The sequence below is a fragment of the Nicotiana tabacum genome, chromosome 7 (assembly GCF_000715075.1).
Source record: "Nicotiana tabacum cultivar K326 chromosome 7, ASM71507v2, whole genome shotgun sequence".
NCBI lineage: Eukaryota > Viridiplantae > Streptophyta > Magnoliopsida > Solanales > Solanaceae > Nicotiana > Nicotiana tabacum.
In genome coordinates this window covers 29,941,824-29,955,358 of record NC_134086.1, presented here as the reverse complement: position 1 = coordinate 29,955,358, position 13,535 = coordinate 29,941,824, and positions in this window count along the sequence as shown.

Here is a 13,535-nt window from a genome sequence, read left to right as displayed (position 1 = left end):
ACTTGGGAGCAGTTTACTCAGCTATTTCTGGAGAAGTTTCTCCCCATCACTTAGAGAGAGGCCTATCAGAGGTAGTTTGAGCGTCTCCAACAGGGTTCTATGACTGTTACCCAGTATGAGACCATATTCATCGACTTGGCTTGTCATGATCTTATCATACTTCCCACTGAGAGAGAGAGGGTGAGGAGGTTCATTGATGGACTTATTCAGCCGATTCGTCTTCAGATGTCTAGGGATGCTGGGAGTGAGATATCTTTCTAGGAAGCGGCCAATGTGGCCCGGAGAGTTGAGATGGTTTTATCGCAGGGAGGTGGTCATGGGTCGGACAAGAAGCCCCGTCATTCAGGCAGATTCAGTGGTGCCTCGTCTGGAGGCAGGGATTCGTATGGTAGAGGCCATCCTCCTAGGCCCTTTCGATCAGCATTTCAGGTTTCTCATGGTGCTTCGGGTGGCCGTGGTTCTCATATGTAGTATTCTGATCAGCAGCCCTACAGTGCACCACCAGCTCCTATCAGTGCACCACCACTCTAGAGTTTTTGGGGTGGTCATTCAGGTCGTCGTAGTCAGTCTAAGTGGCTTATGAGATTCTGACTGAGTAAGGCCAAGGGCCTATGTTGTAAGGATACACTGATTTATAATTATGAGGCCGAGGGCCTGAGATTGTACGCCATGAGGTGGCCTGTTGATATGAGGCCGAGAGCCTACTGATTATGCCATGAGATGGCTTGATATTGCGTTTGGGACATAAGGGTCCCCTCCCGGAGTCTGCACACCCCCAGTGAGCGCGGGTGCCCATGATAACCTGTTTGGCCCATCTGCCTATGAAAGTACGATAAGAATGATATATTATGTTGGTACTCGGTTGAGTAAGTTACCAGGTGCCCGTCGCAGCCTATAGCTTTGGGTCGTGACAAAAGTGATATCAAAGCAGTTCTGTCCTAGGGAGTCTACAAGCCGTGTCTAGTAGAGTCTTGTTTATGGGTGTGTTGTGCACAACACTTATAAGCTGGAGGCTACAGGGAATTTAGGACTGTCACTCTTTCTTTTTACTCTAGATCGTGTGGTAGAGCTCAGCTGTAAGAACTCAATTTCCTAAACTTTATCTTATTCATAATACGACGATGCCTACGTCCAGAAAGATGGTTGATAAGAGATATAGCTGTGGAAGAGTTGAATCAAAGGAATTCAATTTGTGCATCATGATTATGATGGATAAATATAAGGTATTCAGCAAATCATGTGTATACTAAGATGTGTAAGCTTCTTCATAAGGATCCCTAAGGCAAGAATATCTATCCACCTTTATGGTGGAAGACAATGAGAGATTCAGAAGATGAATAAAAGTTTCAACAAGTAAAGGAAGCAAGGTGAAAGAGGGTACGAGGTACCCAGCAGGATTCCCATGCTATGGTTTAGGCACCAGGTGTTCCACAGCCCGCCCAACCAGCTAGAGGTGGGGGTAGAGGTGCTAGAGGTGGAGGTAGAGGTGTTAGAGGTGGAGCTCAGGCCACTAGAGGTGGAGGCCAACTAGCAGCAGGCCGTCCTAGAGATGTAGTTCAGGGTGGTGGGGCCCAGCCTTGATGTTATGCTCTTCCAGCCAGGCCCGAGGCTGAGGCTTTCGATGCGGTTATCATAGGTACTGTTCTGGTTTGTAGCAAAGATGCTTTAGTTTTATTTGATTCGGGATCTACGTACTTTTATGTATCATCTTATTTTGCACCGTATCTGGTCATGCCTAGTGATTCTTTGAGTGCTCCTGTTTATGTGTCTACACCGGTGGGTGATTCTATTGTTGTCGGTCGAGTCCATCGTTCTTGTATAGTTGTGATTGGGGGTCTTGAGACTCGTGTAGATTTGCTTCTTCTAGACATGATTGATTTCGATGTCATATTAGGGATGGACTGGTTATCACCTTATCACGCTATCTTGGACTGTCATGCCAAGATCGTGACCTTAGCCTTGCCAGGTTTACCTCGTTTAGAGTGGAGAGGGACTCCTGGTCATTCTACCTGTAGTGTTATCTCTTATATGAAGGCTCGACGTATGGTCGAGAAGGGGTGTTTGGCCTATTTGGCCTATGTTCGTGATTCTAGTACTGAGGTCTCTTCTATTGATTTGGTGCCCGTTGTTCGTGAGTTTCCTAAGGTATTCCCTTCGGACCTGCCGGGTATGCCACCCGACAGGGATTTTGAATTTTTCATTGATTTGCCTCCAGGCACTCAGCCCATTTCTATCTCGCCGTATCGTATGGCCCCGCCTGAGTTGAAAGAGTTGAAGGAGCAGTTGCAAGACTTGCTTGAGAAAGGTTTCATGAGACCTAGTATTTCGCCTTGGGGTGCGCCGGTGTTGTTTGTTAAGAAGAAGGACGCATCGATGAGAATGTATATTGATTACCGGCAGTTGAACAAGGTTACAATCAAGAATAAGTATCTATTGCCGAGGATTGATGATTTGTTTGATCAGCTTCAGGGTGCCAAGGTATTCTTGAGATTGACTTGAGATCGGGCTACCATCTGTTGAGGATTAGGGCATCCGATGTCCGTAAGACAGCTTTCCGCACTCGGTACGGACATTATGAGTTTGGTGATGTCATTCTGGTTGATAAATGCCACAAAAACTTTTATGGATTTGATGAACCGAGTGTTCAGGCCTTACTTGGATTTTTTCGTGATAGTCTTCATTGATGATATTTTGATCTATTCCCGCAGCCGGGAGGAGCACGAGCAGTATCTTAGAGTGGTTCTTCAGACCTTGAGGGATAGTCAGTTGTATGTTAAGTTTTTGAAGTGTGAGTTCTGGTTGAGTTCAGTTGCATTCATGGGTCATGTTGTATCAACAGAGGGCATTCAGGTTGATCCAAAGAAGATTGAGGCAGTCAAGAACTGGCCTAGACCAACATCAGCTACAAAGATTCAGAGTTTCTTGGGATTGGCGGGCTACTCTCGTCGGTTCATGAAGGGGTTTTCATCTATTGCAGCCCCAATGACCAGGTTGACCCAGAAGGGTGCCTAGTTCAGATGGTCAGACGAGTGTGAGGCGAGCTTTCAGAAGCTCAAGACAGCTCTAACTATGGCACTGGTGTTGATTTTGCCCACAGGTTCAGGGCCTTATATAGTTTATTATGATGCATCTCGTATTGGACTTGGTGAGGTGTTGATGCAGGATGGCAAGGTCATTGCTTATGCTTCGCGGCAATTGAAGATTCATGAGAAGAACTATCTGGTTCATGATTTGGAGTTGGCATCCATTATTCACATGTTGAAGATTTGGAGGCATTATCTATATGGTGTGGCATGTAAGGTATTCACGGATCACAAGAGTCTGCAGTATTTGTTCAAAAAGAAGGAGCTAAATTTGAGGCAGAGAAGGTGGTTAGAGCTATTAAAGGACTATGATATCACCATCTTATATCATCCGGGAAAGGCCAATGTGGTGGCTGACGCTTTGAGTAGGAAGTCAGCCAGTATGGGCAGTCTTGCTTATATTCCGGTTAGTGAGAGACTACTTGCTTTGGATGTTCAGGCTTTAACCAATCAGTTCGTGAGGTTGGATGTTTCTGAGCCCAGTCGTGTATTAGCTTGCACGGTCGCTCGCTCCTCTTTATTGGAGCGTATTCATGATCGGCAGTATGATGATCCCCATTTGTGTGTCCTTAAAGACACGGTGCAACATGGAGGTGCCAAGTAGGTTACCTTAGGTGATGATGGAGTTTTGAGATTGCAGGGTCGAGTTTGTGTGCCTAATGTGGATAGACTTTGAGAGTTGATTTTAGAGGAAGCCCATAGCTCCCGGTACTCTATTCATCCGGGCGCCGCGAAGATGTATCAGAATTTATGGCAGCATTATTAGTGGCAGAGAATGAAGAAGGATATCATTGCATATGTGGCTCGGTGTTTGAATTGTCAGCAGGTTAAGTATGAGCATCAGAGGCTTGGTGGTTTGTTCCAGAAGATTGAGATTCCTGAGTGGAAGTGGGAGCAGATCACTATGGACTTCGTTGTTGGACTCCTACAGACTCAGAGGAAGTTCGATGCAGTGTGGGTTATTGTTTATAGGCTGACTAAGTCAGCGCATTTCATTCCTATGGCAGTCTCCTATTCTTTCGAGAGGTTAGCTAATATCTATATCCAGGAGATTGTTCGTCTTCATGGTGTGCCCGATTCTATCATTTCGGACCGAGGTACGCAGTTTACCTCGCATTTCTGGAGAGCAGTTCAACGAGAGTTGGGCACACGGGTTGAGTTGAGCACAACATTTCATCCTCAGACAAACGGGGAGTCCTAGCGGACTATTCAGATTTTGGAGGATATGCTCCGAGCTTGTGTCATTGACTTTGGAGGCTCGTAGGATAAGTTCTTGCCTTTATTAGAGTTTGCCTACAACAACAACTACCAGTCGAGTATTCAGATGGCTCCTTATGAGGCTTTATATGGTAGGCGGTGTTGGTCTCCGGTTGGATGGTTTGAGCCGGGGGAGGCTCGGTTGTTGGGTATGGATCTGGCTCAGGATGCCTTGGACAAGGTCAAGATTATTCAGGATAGGCTTCGTACAGCTCAGTCCAGGAAAAAGAGTTATGCCGACCGCAAGGTTCGTGATTTGGCATTCATGGTCGGTGAGAGGGTATTTCTTCGAGTGTCGCCTATGAAGGGCGTGATGAGATTTGGGAAGAAGGGCAAGCTTAGCCCTAGGTTCATTGGCCCATTTGAGATTCTTGATCGAGTGGGAGAGGTGGCTTATAGACTTGCATTGCCACCGAGCTTATCAGCCGTGCATCCAGTGTTTCATGTGTCCATGCTTCGGAAATATCACGGCGATCCATCCCACGTGTTAGATTTTAGCACTGTCCAGTTGGACAAGGACTTGTCTTATGAGGAGGAACCGGTACCTATTCTAGACCGGCAGGTTCGTTAGTTGAGATCGAAGAGTTTTTCTTCTGTTCGTGTTCAGTAGAGAGGTCAGCCAACTGAGGCATCGACCTGGGAGTCCGAGTCCAATATGCGGAGCCATTATACCTATCTTTTCCCCGACTCAGGTACTTCCTTCTTCTGTCCGTTCGAGGACGAACAGTTGTTTTAGAGGTGGAGAATGTGATGACCCAAAAGGTCATCACCTATTTTTAAAATGAATTCTGCGTTCCGAGGCCTTAAAAACCTCTTTCTATCTCACATAGATTTGCGTGTGGAATCCGGGCGCGTAGCCGGAAAGCTATTTTGTGAAAATTTGTGAAAATGTTGAAATTTTGATTTAAAATGCATTTAAGTTGACTTCGGTCAACATTTTGGGTAAATGGATCCGGACCCGTGATTTGACGGTCCCAGGGGGGTTAGTGGAAAAATATGGGACTTGGGCGTATGCCCAGAATCAAATTCTGCGGTCCCAAGCCCGAGAAATGAATTTTTAAATAAAATTATTTTTGGAAATTTCTATGAGTTTTGGAAATGAAATGCATTTAGAATTCGATGGTATCGGGCCCGTATTTTGGTTTCGGCGCCCGTTACATGTCATTTATGTGATTTAAGATAATTCTGTGAAATTTGGTAAGAAACGGACTTGAAACGACGTGAATCAGGTCATATTTGAGAAAAATGGAAAATTTGAAGTTCTTGAGAAATTTCATGATTTTGATGTTAAATTCATAGTTGTTGATGTTATTTTAGCGATTTGAATGCACGAGCGAGTTCGTATGATATTTTTAGGTTGGTGTGCATTGTTGGTTTGGAGCCCGAAGGGCTCGGGTGAGTTTTGGATAGGCCACGGAGTGGAATTTTGACTTAGAATGTTGCAGAATTTGAACTGATGTATTGCAGGACTGCAGGCTTCGCCGCAAATGCGAAGGCCTCGTCGCAAATGCGATCAATGTCCCAGGCCAGCTACCTCGCAATTGCGAGGAAATCTATTGCAAATGCGATGCCTCCCCTCCTAGCCAGTAGTCGCAAATGTGATCCCTTGTTCGCGTTTCCCAACTCGCAAATGCGAACCTAACAGAGGTCGGGGTTTGCAATTCCCATACCTGCAACCTGCAATTTTTATGCTTAGCCGAAAATCAACCATTTTTCACATCCTTTCAAAATACAAACTCCCTAGGGCGATTTTTCAAGAACAACTCTTCTTCCAAATCGATTGTAAGTCAATTTTAACTTGTTTTCTTCAATCATTAACATCTTTAAATATGATTTCAACTCAAAATCAATGATTTTTATGGGGAAATTTGGGTGTTTTGGGTAGAACCTAAGTTTTTCAAAAATTGGGGATTTGGACCTCGATTTGAGGTCCGATTTCAAAACAAATTATATATTTGGGTTCGTGGGGGAATGGGTAATCAGGTTTTGGTTCGAACCTCGGGTTTGACCATGTGGGCCCGGGGGATTTTTTTTGACTTTTTGGGTAAAACTTTGGAAAACTCATTTTTATGCATTACGAATGATTCATTTAGTGTTTATTAATGTAATTAAGTAACTTATAGCTAGATACGAGTGGATTGGTGGTGAAATCAAGGGGTAAAGCGATAATTGAGACTTGAATTGTGTTTGTGGCATTGAGGTAAGTGTTTGGTCTAACATTAGCTTGAGGGATTAGGAGTTGTGTCCTATTTTCTACTTGTATCTTGTGGAGTACGACGTATATGCATGGTGACGAGTATCTATACGTTGGTGTCGAGCATACCGTGAGTCTTAAATTGTGATTTATTGTGTTCTTGAATAATACTACGGATGCTTAAGTTGATGATTCTCTGTATTGAGCAAGGATTATGGTTATTCTCGTGTAAATTACTTATGATTGAGTATTGGTGTTAGCTGAGGTAGATAGGTGTTGGAACAAGTTTGGTTTTAGCAGTTTCTCCCTTGCCGGGACGTAGTTACTTATACTGTCGATTCCCTTGCCGAGATAGTGTAGTTCTTTATTGATCCCTTGCCAGGACTCTTGTTATGATTGTTGTTGATGGTATATGTTAATCGGGTTGCACGCCGCAACAATATTATATGTGGAACGAGTTGCACGCTGCAACAATGATATATGTGGATCGAGTTGCTCGCCGCAACAATGATAAATGATATGGATCGGGTTTCACGTTGCAACAGCGTTGATATATATTGGGATCGGGTTGCGCGCCGCAACAATTGTTGATACAAAGTGTTTATACATTGGATATAAGTTTCTTATTGTTTTGCCGTGAATTCTAAGCTGTCCTTATGCCGTTACTCTTTATTTACTGTTGATATTGACACACCCCCTGCAACACGTACCCCCCTCCCATCTTTACTTGTTTATTTCTGTTTTATTTTCCGTTGTATATTATATAACTGCACAGGTTCATTTGGTAGTCTGGTCCTAGCCTCGTCACTACTTCGCCGAGGTTAGGTTAGGCACTTACCAGGACATGGGGTCGATTGTGCTAATACTACACTTTGCACTATGTGCAGATCCCGGAGCAGCTCTTAGACCATAGCATTTGGGTGGCTACCTTCAGTCCACGCGGAGATCCAAGGTTGACCTCCAGGCGCCCGCAGGCCCTGACGTCTCCTCTATCCTTTATTTCCTGTTTAATTTCTTTGATTCGGAAATAGTGTATCTTTATTTTCAGAATTTGTATTTAGCTCTCTTAGATCGTCTGTGGTACTGTGACACCAGTTCTGGGTGAGTAAGACTTAAAGAGTTGTATTAGATTCATATTTCAGATATTTTACTATATTTCTTCCGCTTAATGAAATTTCCGTTGTTTTTCACATTATTGCTTTATAAATTCTAAAAGGGTAAAAAAAATGGATAAAGGTAATTTGTTCAATAATTGGCTTTCCTAGCTCACATTAGTAGGCGCCATCACAACTCCCGAGGGTGGAAAATCTGGATCGTGACAATATTTGGCGTTCAATTCTCAAATTACAACGACCTTTTGTGTAATTATTAATCAGCTGATGAAGCTTCTAACCCTTAATAATTGAAATTTTAGTATGGCAAGAATACTATCGACCATTAGGAGCGATAGTGAAGGTATAAAGGCGCAATAACTAATAAAATTTATGTGAACTAAAAGTTGATCAAGTATTTTTTTATAAGCAGGGATCTTATATATATATATATAAAGCATAGAGTTTACATTGGTAGCATTGTCTAAGGGCCATTACTTACTATTACAAGTACTACTAATGTCACGAATGACATTTTTATTTCCAAATGATGCAAGCCTAGAGCATGCATCTTTGCTAATGTTCTTAACTATGGGGATAGACCTATCATAGTCGTAGGATAAGATAACGGTTACAAAAGATGGTGGATGATACATAATTGCCAGATCCCTGCTGATGCCCAACTGAGTAGCATATTTAGCCAGCTTGCTGATGCCCAACTGAGTAGCATATTTAGCCAGCTTGTGAGCTGGCTTGTTCGCCTCTCTGAAATTGTACTGAATTGTTTGGACCTTCACTTGGTACATCAAAGACCTGCAATCATGAATAATATTATTAAGAGATGTGTTGCCATTTTCTAAGCAACAAATGACATCTGTAGAGTCTGATTCCAATTCAAGGTTGGTGAAACCTTGTACCATAGCAACTTGCAGGCATGTCTTTAGTGCCATAAGTTCGGCATGCAAAGAGGATTGCCCTGGTAGAAACCCGTGAAAACCAACTATCCACTTACCGGTAGTATCCCTAAATAGTCCCCCCAAACCCACATAAATAATCTTTTTGCTTAAAAAAACCATCAATAGTAAGCTTAATAAAGTTATTAGTCGGCTTTATCCATTAGACAGTGATTGGAATTTTTTGTTGAAACATAACTTCTTTGCCAGTCAAGAGCTTGTATTCCAATTATAGCCTGTACGCATAATGTATGAGAGCTTTGTTTGTGGTGTTATTATAAAGGTTATTATTTTTATTCACCCAAATGGTCCATAAAGCAAAGGAAAATAAATCTTTCCAATTAATGACACCATTTTTTAGTAGGCAGTTGTAATCGCGGATATTAATCGGCCAATTGTCCGTTAAATTCTAGGTTTCCATATCTATTCCTAAACTTAGCCATAGCTCTTTTACAGATGTACAATACATGAAGATGTGAGAAATGGTTTCCTTATGATTTTTACAAAAGGTACAACTTGGGTCAATGTTTATGCCAATGTGATTAAGATAACTTCTAGTAGGAAGACATTCATGGCGACATTTTGCAAATCAAAAATTTTATTTTTGGAGGGCAATTCATTTTCTAAATCCAATCAAAATCCCTATTTTCCACAGATTGGGTGCCTAGGAGACTGTAGCAGGTCTTGCTAGTGAAGTGACCATTTGTAGTAAGTGACCAAATGGGAGCGCCCCAATTTGTAGGGTTTGGAGTGGTGGAATTAATTTTGTTGATAAAGAGAGATTGGAGCTCAAAGGATATTTGAGATAAATCCCACCTATTATCCACCCATATATCCTTGATGGTCATTCTTTCATTATGGGATGTTAAGGGGCTATAAATACAATTACGAAGGGGAGGTATTTGGTAAATCCATGCATTGTTCCAAACACTTAGGTTAGATAATTTGTGAGGCAGCCATCTAATCCCTTTGCTACAAATATCCTAACCTTGAGTGATGTTATGCCAGATAAACGAAGAGTTCTTAATGTTTTTCCTAGTACTATGGAGTTCATGGATTATTTTTACCCAAGGGGAGTAAGAATTTTTGATGAGCCTCCAAGAGAGGTTAGCTAAGTTTACTAGGTTCTTGCTCTTGGCAGAATGGATCCCTAAACCACCTTCCTTTTTTTTCTTTGGTGATGGTATCCCATTTTATGAGATGAAGTTTTTTGGAGGTGGTATTTGTACCCCACAAGAAGTTACGCTGGATTTTATCAATATTTTTGAGAGTCTTCGAGGGAAGTAGTGTATATTGCATAATGTGGTTTGTGAGTGAATTTAGGTAGGAGGTAGCAAGGGTGCATCGACATGCCATGGAAAGGCAATTTGTTTTCCAGGAGGCTAGTTTTGATAGCATTTAATCAATAACGTATTGAAAATCACTCGTTTTGGTTCTAGAATTTCTAATGTGAAACCAAGGTATTTTTCAAATGTGTAACTAATATTTATATTGAGCAGATTTGAAAGGTTGTTACTAATACTCTTTGGGCAGTGTTTAGAGATAATAATTTTTTATTTTGCCCCTATTAATTTAGGTCTGCCAAGACAAAGAACAGAATAGATCAAGGCAATGCTTAATCGTGCTTATAGATTTATTATTAATCCTAGACATAAGAGTGAGATCATCTGCAAAGAACAAGTACAATAATTGATAATTATTCTTTCCTATAGTTATTGGATCCCAGCAAGCAGTATCCACTTTGTGATTGATAAGGGTGGAAAGAAGTTCCGTGCATAGGATAAAGAGATATGGAGACCACGGATCTCCTTGCCTAATACCCCTTGATGGAGCAAAGTGTTCAATTCTAGAGCCATTAACTAAGATAGATATATTAGTTGATGAGATACAACTCATAATAAGTTTCATAATGTTTGGGGAAAACTTAAAGTAGATGAGGGCTCTATGGATGAAGGACTATTCAAGACTATCAAAAGCTTTTTCAAGGTCGATTTTTAAAAACATATTGTGGTTCTTCCCACGGTACCTATTTAGCTTAAGCATGAGTTCTTGAATAATAATAGCATTATCACAAGCTTTCCTATTTTTAATGAAACTAGATTGGTAGGGGCTAATGAGACTATTCAGGAAGGGCTTTAAACGATTTAAAATAATTTTTGTTATGATTTTATAGATTGTGTTACAAAGCCCAATCGGACTAAATTTTTTAAAATTATTTGCATTTGCAATTTTCGTGATGAGGCATAGAAGGGTACCATTTATGCCGTTAGGCAGTTTCCCACTGGTAAAAGCATCTTGACAAAGGTCGATTATTGATTTTCCCACAAAGTGCCAATATTTGTGAAAGAAAAAAGGATGAATGCCATCAGGCTTGGGGATTTAAAAGGTTTGAAAGAGAAGCACGTGTTAGTAATCTCCTTCTTTGTAAGAGGGTTATCTAGTGGGGATAAATTAATATTATTAAAGCTTTTTGGATCATTTTTCATGGCATTCCAATCACTAGAGGTATGGGTAGTTGTAAAGATTTTACTAAAGTATTCTCTAGTATGATTGAGGATAGCTCCTGGCTCATTAATACAGTTGTTATTCCCATCGTTAAAGAAAATAATTTTATTTCTTCTTTTCCTATTAGTAGCCATAATATGGTAAAACTTGGTGTTTACATCCCCGTTGTTTCACCAATCAATTCTAGAGCGTAATTTCCAGTAGTCTTCCTCTATTTTTAGGATATTGAATTCTATCGTTAAGGAAGATTCTAAGTTGTGAAAGAAAGTACATAAATAGTAGGCAGGAGATTTTTTTATTCTATTAAGCCTGGCTAATAATTCCTTCTTCTTCTTAAAAATGTTTCTAAAGGTGTTGTGTTTCCAAGTTGTAACAGTATCCTTAAAGGTCGAAGAAGCCCTGGTGTATTGGTTATCAGTCCAGGCAGTAGCTACTAGGACTTTAAAATAAGGTGCTTACACCAAAAAGGTTCTAGTCAAAAAGGTTTAGGAAAATTTGTGTACCGTTTAGGAATAATGTTTATAAGAATTGGATTGTGATCCGAATAAATTTTTGGAAGATGAGTTATAGAAGCATCAGGGAATGTTTGGATCCAATTATCATTTCCAAAAACTTTGTCTAAACAATCCGTAATGAGGCTATTATTACTAAACTTATTATTTGATCAAGTATACTTACTACTTTTATAACCAAGATCAAGTAACTTGCAATGGTTAAGGCTAGACCATAATTTTAGAATGCGGCTACGTTTCAATGGTCTACCACCTAACTTTTCATTTGTTCTAAAAACATCATTAAAGTCCCTTTAATAGCCAAGCCCCATGAAAATTATCAGATATATGTTCCAAGTTTTCCCACATTTGATCTCTAGTTAATATATTATTGCTGGAATAAATAGATGAGAATAACCATAAGGATCTAGTGGGACGTACCTCAATAGTTGCATGTATTTCATGGTTGCATGTATTTCATGGTTCCTACGAACAAAATTATGAACAGTGACCTTTGCTTGGCCCCATAGAACAACCATGCCACCTAACTGACCAACCGCTGGAACTTTGATCATATCAGAAAAACCTAATTCATTAAGAAACGAATCATGGGAAAACATCCTAGTCTCCAGAAGAGTGACTACACACGGCTTGTGTTGCATCATAATCTCCCTAAAGTTCCTTCTAAAGTCATCATTGTTCCCCCTAATGTTCCATATAATGAAATTAGTAGGACTGATCATGTTAAACTCTTGTGCATGTGCATGGCCATTTTCCATCAACACCCTAGGGGTAGTTGAGTTCCTCTTTAGGGATGGAACTAGGATCACTACCATGTTGTCCACTGTTGGGTCGTGTGGGGGACGAATGTCCATCGAGCATTTGGTTAGGTTTCGAGGGCATGCAAGAATATGCCTCTTCTTGTGGGTTTCCATGAATAGGAACACTTTTACCTCGTCTAAGTTTGATAATTTCACTACCGATTCTCCTACTAAGTCTATTTCTTTGTTCATCTCCTCTTCCACTGAATTTCCTACATTTGGTATTATTGGGGGATTGGGATCCATTTCCCTCATATGCATTTGTATGTTTGGGTTCTATGTTTGTGGTTGAGGAGGTGGCATTTGGTGATGAGCTTCCCACTGCATCAATATGGGGTTGATGGCAGTTAGGCTTTCGGTGGGAAGAATGGGAGGTCCAACCCTAGATTTTGTGGGAGAATGGGGACTGGATTGAAATTAGAAGGTAGTGCATTAGGCTCTCATTTCTTGCACTAGGTTTGTATTTAGTTGTGGAGCTAATGGTTGTAGGATGTTGTTCACCCAAACATGGTTCAAGTAATTGTTAATTGCCAAGTGTAATCCCTCGGCCACTAATTGTGCTAAGTAGCATGGATTTTGAATTAGGATCACACTTTCTTGGCCATTAATTGTGGTATTGAATACTAGAGCCTTCTCCATTAGCCCTATCTCTATCCAAGACATTGGATGATGGTCTTGTGGTGGTGGTGGTTAAACAAATATTAGTGGGGGATTTTGGAGTTGTGGGGGGAGAGAAGGGAATTATCCATATTTGAAGGACATTGATGACGGAGAATTTGGATTAGTCGGTATCTTCTCCGACGGAAGTCTTGGCATTTTCAGAGGAAATGTTGATATTTAAAATAGGAGGGATTAGGGTGAAGGGAATGATTGCATCTAGATGCATGCAATTGGAATGGTTTAGCGTAGTGGATATTATGGAGGATTTTGCATGCAATGCAATTGGCACGTGTTGGCATTCTTCCAATATTTGGTTATTGGATAGAGGGATCGCTAACAGGTGGTCTCTCTTATTGGGTGAATTTGTAACATTTGTAGTAGGAATTATAGAACTAATTATGTCATTAGCAATGGGGGGATTAGCTAGGTTGAGTGTTTGATTTGCCTTAGCATTGCCATTTTTATTACCATGCGTGACAA